Below are 13,900 nucleotides of genomic sequence, written 5' to 3'. Positions count from 1 at the left end.
ATCTCAAAAAAAAAAAAAAAAGTAAAGAGTAGTCATACTAAATAAAAGTGAACAATTCCATTAAAAATTTCTTTACAGGTGATGAAGAGACGGCTTAACAGGTAGAAGCATTTGCCACCAAGGCTGATGGCCTGAGTTTGATCCCCACAACTCAATATGGTAAAAAGAGAGAACAGCCTCCATCATCCTTTGACCCCTTGTGTGCCAAGGTAGGCATACTAACGAACACACACGGATAAATCTAAGAATTATTAAACCTCATTGTAGACTCTAGCATAAAAAGGTCTAGCCTAACTGCTCATTCAAATTATTTGAAAATTATAGGGACCATAAAACATCCTTTCAAGTTCATCCCCTTGTCATGGCTCATGCTATCACAGACACATGTGATGCTTGTTTGCCCCACTACTGACCATTTTTATGACCTATTTGGGGCAGTACTAGACACATTTCTCTATTGTCACATTACTGTATTTGCGCTTTACAGATGATAGGCATCTTATGGGGAGATGCCCTGAGATAATATAAACATGCTGGTCTCCCTCAAACGTGTGCACACTATGTTAGCACCCACTAGACCAGAGCTCACTGGATCTGTTACACTGATGACCATCGTGATCATACATGGTGATGTTTTCAGACATTTTAAAAATTAAATGAACATGTCAGATGCTCTTTATTTGACAAAGCTGAAATCTAGACAAAAAACCTCCAATTTAGAAATTAATAAGTTAGAAAGAGTAAAATTAGTGCTTGTCTTGGAAGACTATAAAAACATGGTTTGATCTGTGTGTTAATGTTTATAACTAGCTAGCAACCAGGTATAGTACCTTATAATATATAATATACATAAATATATGTTGTATTATATATATACATATATATATATACATTTAAAATAAGTGCAATAAAACTAGCAACAGTATAGTTAACCTTTACAGAACAAACAGCTGAAAAATAAGAAGGTGCCTCCCTTTGGCCCCTAACCCTCATGCTGGCCCCGCGATGGTTCACTATATCTACACTCCAGTTATAGACTGAAAAGCAAATATATGACAGTTTGTAAACTTCTTTCTAAGTAGCGTTCTACACTCTAAAATTATTAAAATGGTACTTATTTATGCAAAAATCTTTTAAGTCTTATTTTTACCACAACATTTTATGCATCCCCTGAGGCAAGTGTATTAATTGGATAAAGTTTACCAATAGTGTTTCAAAGAAAATAAAATCATATTTCCTCTACAAAATTCTCCGGGTTATGACTTATAACACAGCAGCCATTTTATTGTTGTTTAAACTATATGGTATCAATTTCATCCAGCAAAAGCCCAAACCATATTGTTTCTGCAAGAAAAGTGATAGAAGGAGACAATACACAGCTTGCCCTGGCACAGCTAATGACCACAGGGGCTTTAAATGACACTGAGTCTGGGCCCAGAGGACTCAAGGCAAAAGGTACCCAATCCTCTCCAATCAGTGCCTGGCCGATGAAGCTCTTCTGGACACTTGTCTGAATTCAGCCTTGGGGACTTAATGGGTGGGAGAATTTAAGAACAAAACATACCTACCTGACATCAAATGATAAGGAGATGACATAACTGATACAAAATACAGGGCATGTGCAACACCAGTGGGCAGGTGTAAACCCTAGACAGAGTCCACTGTGTGTGTGTGTGTGTGTGTGTATAAGGCACAGAGGAATACACACACCTGTGTGTCTGATTAGACATGGTGTAAATCACCACAGAGCATCCCTAAGTACCAAAAATGAGCATCTTTATATAACCATTTTTATGTTTACTACTTAGCATTTACTTTCTTCATCAACAAAATAGAAATTTACAAGCTAATTGGTCAGTAAGTTACAAACTGACAGAAGTACCACGAATTAGATTTGGAAAATAATGACAACTCTATATTAAGCAAAACAAGTCAGCATTTTATAGAAAAGGATTTAAATCATCAAAGAAAAGGCTGAGTATAATTATGCCTGGAATGTGATTATAGAGCAAGTGCATATTAAAAAGTGAAGGCTATTAGATAGGGATACAAAAGCACCCTTGTTTATTCCAAATGCTTAACCTTACTTTCGTTAAGGCCCTTTCTACATTTATTCACTTGGGTGTACGGGTGTGTGGGCATGCGTGTTGTGGGGCACATGGGTGTGCAGGTGTGTGGGCATGCGTGTTGTGGGGCACATGGGTGTGCAGGTGTGTGGGCATGCGTGTTGTGGGGCACATGGGTGTGCAGGTGTGTGGGCATGCGTGTTGTAGGGCACTTGTGCAGCTCAGAGGACAGCCTTCAGGAGCTGATTCTCTCCTCCTACCCTAGGTGACCTGGGGGCTGAACTCAGGCCAGGCTTAGCAGCAAGTGCTTTACCTGCTGAGCCATCTTCGCACTCCTAGTTTTACTTTATAGGAAATTTATATTTACTAAGGTGGGTCACAAAGTCAAAGTATGCCTCAAAAGGAAAGAAAACTTTCATTAAAGTCAATAAACGGTAGTCAAGTGTCAAACAAAACAAAACAAAATACTCAAGGCTACTACACTACTTTACAAAGAACTTGGCAAGCACCTAAACAGCTGGCCAGGGGACATTCCAAGTGAAACATAACCCACATGTGCTTGTTTTTTTATGACTTGTAACCTTAATTGGTGGCAGATACAAAATAACATTATATAGTTACATTTCATGTGCATGCAGCTGCATACAGTCTAGAATATTTAATCAATAAACACTCAACAGTGTTGATAAGTCACTGTCACGTTGATGCTGGTGCAGCGCCAGCACTGTGTATTCACGCTGGCGGTCTTGATGATCTAGTCATCTCACATGGGACAAAGATGGCATTCTCCAAATAAAAGCATTTTGCATAACCTACAGTTTGCATGCATTAAATTCCTCAAGTGGCCAACTGGCCATGTATTCTGTAGGTCCACACTAAGCCACAGAGCCTCCTGCACTCACTACAGCTGTCACACAATGGTGGGGTACTCTAGACGGGAAGAAATGCCATTTTACTATTTCCCTTCCTTTCTCCCACTGAGGATATAAATGTGAAAACTCCTTGCTTTCCATTTGGGGTAATCTGACTTGAGACTGAATGCCCTCCTGGGGATGCATGGTAATTTGTAGTAAGTTAGCATTCTCTGACGGTACCTCTTGGCACACTGCAGGCTTTCTCAGTTAGATCGTTCAGCACCTTTTAGCCAATATATCTCAAGAGGAGTGCCAACAAATGCCGCTTTATAATGTAATTCCATAGGTGGTATATAAGCTTACTAGCTTTAATTCCTCAGAACTTTGTTTCAAAATAAACTGGAACTATTTTAGTGTATTCCATGTCAGCAAGGCATGACTGTCATTCTTCAAAGCACATTTACTATAAAGTTAGAATATGCCAAGAACTTTGCTGGACCATGAAATTTTTATTTAGATAATTATAAACTCATGCAGTTGTAAGAAATAGTATAGAATCCAAGTTGGCATGCATGGCTGCAGGAGTGGGGATAGGGCGAAGGGGCTGTGTTAGCAATTTTACATGACAGCGAGTGCTTAAAAAAAAATCATATCAAAACTCTGACTGAAATAGACTGGAGAGATGCTCAGACATTAAAAACACTGCCTGCTCTTCAGAGGACCAAAGCTCAATCCCTAGCACCTACACATCAGCTCGCGACTGTCTGTGAACCTCAGTCCTGGGGAATCTGACACCCTCTTCTGGCCTCCATGGGTACCAGGCACACTCGCTTGGTAAACAGACATACATACAGACAGACAGAACACTCATAAACATTAAAAAAAAAAAAGTGGGGGAGAGGAAAGAGATGTAAAGAAAATCATACAGAATTCCTTGCGCACTCTGCCCAGCAGTAACCTCTTATAAAGCATGACCAGGGTACATTCTGACATTGATGCAATTCATCTATCATACACAGAGGTCCCCCATTTTATTGTCTGTCTGTCTGTCTATTTCTATCTCTTCTGTGTGTGCTGGGTTCTGTAGAGCTTTGTCACCTGCATGGACTAATGTGTATCCACAGTGAAGACACTGAATTAGGCACAAAGATCCATTCTGTCCCATTTGTATGACTCCACCCACATCTCTCTTGCCTCTCCGCCCACTCCCCTTTCTCTAAATGTTGGCAACCACTCTCTGTCCTCCACTCCCATACTTTTTCCGTTCCAAGAATATATTTGGAATCAGACAGCAGGGAACCTTTAGAGCTTAGCTTTTTTTTTTCACTAAGTGTAAATACCTGAGAGTCATCCAGTTGTCATGTGCACTAACAGGTCATTTGTCCATACAGCTGAGAATTATTCCAAGGACGTACCACAGTGTTTTTTAACGACTAGTTTGCTCCTCACTATAAGTTCCCAATCTACCTCGGTTTGACTTTGCCATGCATAAAATTCACCTCATTAAATCACTACAGCTACAAAGCCCACATTCAGTCAACAGTGTTTAGTATTCACCTTCTCTGCTCTTTCAGAAGCGCTTGTATCTACAATCCACTCACCCTAACTGTAAAATCCACCCCCCCTCCTCTGGCATCCTCAAACTATTCTGTCCTGGTTTTAATTCTTAAGCAGTTTGTTTCCGTCTCCTAGATACAGCCCTCATCCTGGTCCTTAATGATGACACCTCTTTGAGGACCCAGTCCTGGGGTTGTCCTTTCTCAGTATGATTCATATCCCTCCCAGTGCAGTTCCTCCAGTACATTGACCAGTCTTGCTCTATGCTGAAGAGCTGAGCCAAGAACCCGCCTCCTAAACTTCAAATCCGTATTTTCACATAACTAAATGTTCCCTAAAATTAAACTCTCTACTCTCTCTTCACTTTAACCGAGCCAATTCCAACCACATCCTTTCATCCTATGCTATTTCTATGAAGAGTAAGTACCATTTCAAACCCAGACTCCCCTCTGCCTCTTTCTTTACTGGCTAGATCAGGTAAGTCACTAAATCTGGTCAACTCTATCTCTAAAATATTTCTTGCACACACCCCTTCCCTCACCTCCTCGCCACTACTTTAGCTTAAGGCTTCATCATTTCATTTTTCTTGGGTCATCAAAACAGCTCACTCATATATCTGGTCTTCCCACAGTATTCTCCAAATGTCTTCAAGATGCTCTTGCCTAGCTACAAATCTAACTTGTCTGCATTAAGATCTTATAGTAACTCTACTGTCCATATGGATAAGGTCTCATTGTTTAGCAAAACATACATAAGACCCTTCTCATGCTCCTCACACATCCACCTTGTAGCTACCCATTTTTCCAGGTGATCTGTGATTTCTGGTTGCCCTGCCTTCTAAGCCAGTGATGCAGGTCTCCAAATGCAGATTCTGGGAAGCTCTCTGAGGAAACTAGTGTGGTGTGTGAGACTTTCAGGAGCTTTAAGTCTGTCTTCACTACTCCTGCCGCCTTTACGGGAAGATAGCAGAGTGACAAGCTACACTCACAGCCACAGTACTCTTCTGCTGACCCACAGAGCAGCTTGCCAAAACAAGGACATTGGAGTAAGAAAGTAACTAAGGGCCAGAAGGATGGCTCCATTTGGCCTGGCAGAGTTCCATGCCCAGGCCCTAGACAGGAAAGGGAGAGCCAACTCTCATAAGTTGTCCTCTGATCTCCACACAGGTGCACAAACATATACACATGCACAAATAAACGAATACAATCTTTATATATATACAAAATGTTTGCACAAGTAGCTGCTCCATTTTGTGCACACTCAAACCTAGAGATACTAAATACTGCAGGTTAGCAGGATGTCACTAAAGTCTAAACTGTAATACAAAGACAAACAAGATATCCGTAGAGAAGAGGACAGCACAGGATAACATGAGGCACAAAAGATAATATGAAGAAAACCCTGTAAAACAGCCCAAATTCACATGTATGCACTGTTTTATAACTCAACATCTAAGAATGAACTGCCCACTGTTAAAATAAGACTCTGGGATATATAGCTCTATGGCATGCATGCTTCAACACAATTATCCATTAGTGTTAAGTTCTACTATGGAAATGGGAACACAGAAGCCTCCTGATGTCCCTGAGCCAAATGTTTGAGCACTAAGACTGCAATCACAAAACAACCACACCGGGGGGCCTGTAATGACAAGTCTAAAAATTGTTTGCTACAAGGAAACCATAGCAGGCAAATAAGACCTCCTTTCCTTTTAAAACTAGGAGAAAACATCCCAGGGAGATAACTTTTAATATCTGAAAGAGCAGGAATGAGGTTATCCCAGATCCCTGGGGAAAACAAGACAGCTAACCTCTATGGAGTTTCAGTCTCTAGCCTTCAGAAGTGAGTAATAAGAGAACTTCTTTACATGGTTGCTTTGACGATTAATTGAGATGATTTGTGTAAAGCTTGGATCAATATTTGGCAGTCTTCTGGGGACTTCAATTTCCATGCTCTAGAACTCTGCTACCAGCCAGAATTGCATGTTCAAGAATCAAGAACAACAAAGAGCTTTACACTGCTGATCACTGCCGTCATTCATTAGTCTACACTAGCTGTAAAGAGGAAAGCACAACGGGCAGACCATGACACTCAAGAGTCATGTCTGCCTTTCCAGGTCATGTTCTGCCACTCACCAGCAGGTAACCTCAGGCAACTTTTTTACATTAAACAAGGTATCTGATATCATCTAAAAGGAATACCGCTTGTGGTTAAAGTTAACAAAAGCATTAAATATATAAAATAAATTACATATACATATAATCCATATAGTATGTCCATACATAGCATATGTCCATATAATATAAATTTAAAGCAAAATAAATTTACTTTGCCTTAAATATTCGATATAATGAAAAATCAAAGTAAATTAGTGAATTTCAGTGGTGTGGATGGTCTACATCAAAAGTAAATTAAAAAGTCATTTCTTTTGAGACTATGCAATGTCTGCCATGGTTGGTAACCAAGGTATTCTAAACTTGCCTAGAGTTTCAAAGGACTCAAGAAGTTAAATTACTAACTAATTAAAATGAAGTAGTGAGACATAAATTTGAATGGGTACTAAGATTGAATTGTTTTAAAATATTTTACATAACAGAAGTAGTGAAAGTTCTTTGTTAGGTTATGAATAAAAACATGAACTCAATATAACTGACTCCAAGAGCTGTGAGTGGGACTTGTGGTAGAGTGCTTGCCTACTCAGGACTAGTATCCATCTCTAGAACTATGGGGGAAAGGTCTACTGGATGTTCTATTTTTAAAATATTAAGAATGATCATCAATTCAATATTAAGTATCTCTTTAATGAATTATAAGAACGGTTCAGATTAGATGTTTTTAAATCATTTTTTTTACCCAGAAAGAATATGATAAGCCTTACAGTATTACCACAAATTGTGAATTAATAGAATGAGCACCTTTAATTTTATAAGTAGTTCTCTGTGTCACAGGTCACAAAAACCTAAGGCCTAACAATTCTCAATGAAATGTTATAATATTTATGTTCCAATTAATATCCACGGCAGAAGTGGTCTACATTTCTACCTTTCTCTAACCTTCAAGTAGATAACGCTATGACAGAACACTTCGCACAGTTCTGTAAAATACTCTAAATTGAGCTCTGCTTCTTACTGGTATTGAGGCCAAATTTTCTCACTGGCTTTTCTCAACTGTTGTAAAACCAAGACTTACACTGAAGAATCTATTTAAGAGCACGGCAAAAACCTAAGTTCTAATGTAGACCAAGCAGTAGCTACATGGGAAGTCAACCATGAAAGGATGGATTTACTGAAGGGGGCAGGAAGGCTGCAGGCCTTCTTGTGAGGGTTGGAAGACAGTGAACATTTAGAATAGATACTGATGACTTACGAAAGAGGCTAGCCTATAAAAGTAAAGAGTTATGTGAACAAGAAGTAAAAGATTATGATTTGGAGAGCTTTAAAAACAAGCAGAGGAGTTTGGACTTGATTCAGTGGGCAATCTGCCACTGCTGTAGGATCTTGAGGAAGCAAATGATTCTATCGATGTACTATTTCATAAAATCAATCTGGCAGGATGGAATTAGGAGCATAAAAGGATGTTGAGAGGGCTTTTAGTTTAGGAGGCAGCTACAGTATTTCACTGTGATGAGGTCTCAGACTAAACAGTAGCACTGAAAGTGGACTGCTTTCCTTCATTCATTACACAGAGATTTACTGAAGGCCTGTACAGCAGGCACAGTGCCATGCATGAAGATCACAGAAGTAAACAAATCCCATGGTCCCTTGGGGAACTCACAATAATATAGTCAAAAGATAGACAAAAGGTAACAAAAAAACTCACAAACATTGTGAATTGTGCTAAGTGATTAAAAATAAATAAAGCAATGCAGAGTCATGCAGGGCAGAAAAGAGCCTCAACTCAGGAAGGAGGTCTGTGGAGAGATGACTGGAGCTGAAACCAACATGAGGCAAAACAATGGCTACAAGAAGATTGTTTCTAGCACGAACAACAGTGTAGAGAAAAGCAGAAGAAAGCCTGGCTCAGTTAAAAAACTTAGGACAACGAGAGTGAGGGAAAGCTCATACCTGGTGACACTGGGACGGGGGTGCACTGGATCAGTGAGGGAAAGCTCATATCTGGTGACACTGGGACGGGGGTGCACTAGATCAGTGAAGGAAAGCTCATATTTGGTGACACTGGGACGGAGGTGCACTGGATCAGTGAGGGAAAGCTCATACTTGGTGACACTGGGACGGAGGTGCACTGGATCAGTGAGGGAAAGCTCATACTTGGTGACACTGGGACGGAGGTGCACTGGATCAGTGAGGAAAAACACAGAACTGGGAGTGCATTGGATCAGATAAAACTTTAAGTCAGTCCCGTAAGAATTAGGATTTGACGTTAAGGCTATTGAAGGTACTTGAAGCTACTGACTCAGGGAAATGGCATGATATGTTAAATACAACTACAAGAAACAAGAAATGAATAGGTCATAAGCCAAATATAAGCAACAGAAAGCGCATTTGAGGTCTGCTTTTAGAGTATCACGTACTTGCTGAGCGTGGTGCTATACACTATGATCCCAGGACTTGGGCACCAGGAACAGGAGGATTACTGCCCATGAGTTAAGGCCAGCCTAGCCTGCACATGTAATGAGCTCCAGGCCCACTAAGGCTACATACTGAGACCCTGTTCCCAATCTGTAAAACAGGCCTGGAGCGCTCAGTGATGAAGAGCACTGGCTGCTCTTGCAGAGGCTCTGGGTTCAGTTCCCTGCACCCACATGCAGCTCACAAGTGTCTGTGGCTGCAGTCCCAGAAGTGATGTCCTCTTCTGACTGCCTCAAGCACTACATGCACACACTCAAATAAAAACTCAAATATATATTTAAAAAACAAGTTATTTGTATTTTATGAGTAGAGAACCTATGGTATAATATCTAAATATCCTAAAATTGTCATTAAAATAATTTCAATTTCAAATTAAGCTCTTACAAGTACACTAATATTACACCTTAGAATTCCCCAAGGAAGAAGAAGCAATCAGGGTCCCACCGAAAGAGAAGACACATTGAACGGCCTAATCTACAATACATAGGAATAGAATTCATTTGAGTTCTGATATAGAAATATCTACATAAGCAAAAAGAGATTATTTGGGGGACAGAATCCAGGTCTAAACATGAAATTCATTTATGTTTCTAATACATTTGATATGCATAGTCACATGATAATTTTACATAACATTTTATTAATTTTGTGCAAGTTTCATGGTGTGGACTTTTCCATCTGCAGTGGCATGTTATTTTCAACTTCAGAGTTTCAAATTAGGGATTTCCACCTGTATCCTTGCCTCTTAATAGACAACAGAACACATTCAATGGACAACACACAGTGTGACTTGTGAGAAAGTCACTGGGGTAAACCTGAAAATCAACTCAACCAGCTTGTTTTCAGTCCTAAGTTTAGACAAGTCATTTAACGTCTCTGTGCTGGTTGCTGTAAAGCAGCCTGAATTGGTGGTAACAGGCTCCTACGAAGAAAATGAGCGAATGCTGTAGCGAATGCTCAGTGCTCTTACTGTGCCAGGTGTTTTATTCTGCTCAGCTCAATGCATGCTTGAACCGGTTCTCTGTGTAAGCCACCCCACTGACTTCTGAATGTGCAAATGCTTCCCATTCTTGCAGAGGAGCTATCTAGACCAGCTGCCGAGTAAACAGCCTTGGTTTTCACTGTCCAGACAGACTGTGCCACACTGTTCATTACTACTTTTCACTTGAAAGCAGCATAAACAATACATGAATGAGTGGGTACCGCTGTTTCCCAGTAAAGCCTTATTCACAGCCAGTGAGACCTTAATGTCATAACATGCTCAGGTGTCGTGAAAGATTATTCTTTTCTTTTTCTTTTCTTTTTTTTTTTCTCTAAGAACAGTGGAAACTACTTTTTGCTTACAGGCTGACAAAAGCAGGTAGCCAACCATGGTTTGCTGATACAGACACAAATATGAAGCCTTTCGTTAATAATTTTACCATGAGTAAAATCAAAGGAAAATAACAAGGCTCCTAACTTCTAAATGTTCACATCATCAAACTTTATTTTCTCCTGGGAAATAGCACGGATTCAGTTCTTCTCCTAGCTTGCCCTAGCCCAACAAAACTACATAAAGCCATGGCTAAGACACAGTAAGAGCTGTCCTGTCTGAGGCTGGAATACTAAGGGTGCACTCACCAAAATCACTATACCATTAAAGTTTCTACTGTTATGTCAGTTGGTGACATTGCTTATTTTACAAGATAATTAGAGCTACTGCCCATTTGTCATTAGGACCACAAAAGACAGTTTACCAACGCTCACTAAATCCTTGCCAAATAAGAGAAGACCAAGACAGAAGCCTATCCCTCAGCAGCAGACAATCAATACAAATGTAATTCTTTCAGGCTGTATAAAGCAATGCACATTTAGCCTTTGAACAAAGCACAGTGCATGTAAAACTCGCTGTTAAAAATAATGCTCATGGGGGTGGGGTGTTTCCCTTGGCTAAAAAATAAGATAAAGTCTTTCTGAAAATAAATTTTTATATTTGTTTACTTTGTAAAACTTCCCATTTTATAGCGGTCAAACTTTCTGCCAAAAAGAGATGGAAGTGCAAATGCCAGCCTGGTACCCTTGTCAAGATAACTACATATTTACCCACTACAAGAGAGACGATAGACCAACTTGGCAATAAATTTGAGTTCCAAAGGAAACTTGTTGATGGAAACTTCTAAAAGAAAGTCAAGCATTATCTGTAGGCTTTGAAAAACCGGCATTTGCATTTCCTTTAAATATTGACCCCAAAATCAATTTTGGGTAACTAACACAAAGCTAGGAATGGCCCCTACAGACTCATGTGTTTGAATGCTTGGCCCATAATAGTGGCACTATTAGAGGGCGTGGCCTTACTGGAGTAGGTGTGGCCTTGTTGGAGGAACTGAGTCACTTTGGGGTGGGCTTTGTGGTCTTACATTTGCGCAAGCTCTGCCCAGAGTGACACACAGTCTCTCCTTGCTGCCTGCAGATCAAGATGTAGGGCTCTTGGTTCCTCTAGTACCATGTCTACCTGTATGCTGCCTCGCTTCCTGCCATGGATTGAACCTCTGAACTGCAAGCCAGCCCCAATTAAATGTTTTCCTTTACAAGAGTTGCCATGGCCATGGTGTCTCTTCCCAGCAATGAAACCCTGAGATACACATTCTTAAAGGTCTTCTGTCTAACTGCTTGAGAACCATCCCTTCGGCTTTGTCAGTACCTCCAGCACTGCTCCAGACCACGTTGCTGTCACCTGGTGGCCACAGCTTTGAAGCAGCCTCTCTGCAGCCTCTGCTAATTCTCACTCACACTGTTCACTCACTCCAGCTGTCCTCCTGGGGAAGTTTCCCTGACCACTCTGCCACACCCCTGTCGTCATCATGTGTGTTACCTCTATGATCTCTCTTATTCGGACTTGTAAATAACATTGATATTCTGTTTCTATGTTATGGATTAATGTCTATTCTCTACTCTAGACTCCAACTCTAGGGTTGGCAAGTCTCAATATCTCTCACAATCCTGGCACACTGCAGGAATCCGATGGCATCACTGACTCCTACACACGCTCTAAGGCGACACCGAAATACCACTGATGTGCTGAAGGTGCTGAGGAACGATGCTCTTGCTATTGAGGAGTCACCTGGTAACTAAGACAGTGATAAGCCTCAATTACCCATAAACCTGCCTTATTGGAACAAACTCAGAAATAAGTCACCTTAAATTATAATAAATAAGCTGGGCATGGTGGTGCACACCTGTAATCCCTGCACTCGGGAGGCAGAGGCAGGTGGCTCTCTGTGAGTTCAAGGCCAGCCTGGTCTACAAAGTGAGTCAGGACAGCCAAGGCTAGAGTGAGATACAGGGAAGTAAGGTGAAACATATACATAAGTTGAGCCCTGCACCTCAGCTCCACAGAGGAGATGCTGTGAGGAAGAGCCCAGCTGCAGACATGTCCAGTCAAGGCTCTGTAAACCCAACCAATACAAGGGCCCCTCTCACTTGGGCCTAAGGGCCATACTGGCCATACTGGCAATCATGGCAGTAAACAAGTTAGAGATGGGGAGAGACATTTTTAACCAAGATAAAAATTTAATATAGAAAAGTTAAACCTTCCATTCAACTAATCCTCATTAAAGGCCCACCATTCTAGATCAAGGGCTATAGTGTTGACTGCGACAAAGAAAACTAACAGAAACCACATTCTAGAGAGGAAAAACAAAATTTAAAAACCATATAAAACACTTTGCAATAACAAGGAATGCAATAGGCTACAGCTGAGGAATGGCAACAGAGAGCTACCTCCCTTAGAGAGGGTGGGCGGTCTGTGCAGGTTGGGGCTGAGGGAGGACTGAAGAAGACTGAGTCAAGATGCGGAGAGCTCAAGGGGGCGGGGCACTTAGTCAGGACAAAGGGTCTTCCATGTGCAACACCGTGCCTGCACTTCAGCACGGCCATGGCTGCTGGTATTTCAGTAACCTCAATCTATAACTAAACAAACGCTTCCTCCATGAAGTGACTGTCCTAAAATATCTTGACTCTGGGGATAGTTCTGTGACTCTGTCCAACTCTAGAGTTATCCCAGACTTTTTTTTTTTTTTTTTTTTTTTAAGGAAAAGCTCTCTCTTGAATATTCTATTTTTGAGAGCAATTATCTAATCAGTGATTAACTCAATACACAGCATCCCATCCTCACTGCTAATTAAATTTTAATCATTTGAACACTTATATATTCACTTGGGGCAGGAAATGAAGTAAGAGGAAGAAGGCACAGCCTGGGAGTCATCGATCAGCCTTGGTTTTAGTTTTCACATATACAATGTCCAGCTATCTCATGGGCGTGGGTAAGAACGAAACCAGGCTTCTTCCTCAGGCGGGCCTCGGGCTGTGCTCTAACTCCAGCCCCAAGTGACTGTCGGCCTCTTTTCAACCTCATCAACCCATCATTTATGCTCCTGGTCAAGGAAAGGTACTGAAAATAGAAGAATGAAAAACTTCACCAGAGCTGCTAGAAACAGAAAGAAACCATTCTGAACTGCTGTACTTTTTAACCACTTTACAGATGCCTGAGAGCTCAAGGAAGCTCAGTGTGATCATAACTGTTAGGGCTCCAAGGCCAGAGCATCAGCAGACAATTCCAAGCCAGACTCCTAAACAAAGCACCTACCCTTCCCATGCCTCAGCCGTGCTCACTAGGAAAAGAGAAGGAACTGACAGGGGAAACTAGAAAGCACATAGAAATATTAACAAAAGGGGCAATGTAGAGAGCCAGGTAATAGTAGCACATTTTCTTACATTACAGATTAAGAAATGGAAACATGTCAAAAGTAAGTGATTAACTCCAAACTACCAAGATGTGAAGAGATCTATTGCTAAC

The 13,900-nt window shown here is 40.9% G+C and overlaps 1 protein-coding gene across 2 annotated transcripts in view; it reads right to left on the bottom strand.

Moving 5' to 3' along the window:
• Skap2 (src kinase associated phosphoprotein 2) overlaps window positions 1–13,900 on the bottom strand; it is a 148,713-nt gene that overhangs the window by 75,455 nt on the left and 59,358 nt on the right. The window lies entirely within an intron of this gene.

Source organism: Acomys russatus, chromosome 10 (genome assembly GCF_903995435.1).
Source record: "Acomys russatus chromosome 10, mAcoRus1.1, whole genome shotgun sequence".
In the NCBI taxonomy this organism is placed as follows: domain Eukaryota; kingdom Metazoa; phylum Chordata; class Mammalia; order Rodentia; family Muridae; genus Acomys; species Acomys russatus.
Note: the sequence above shows the minus strand (reverse complement) of the source record. Positions and strands in the feature narration are given on the sequence as shown.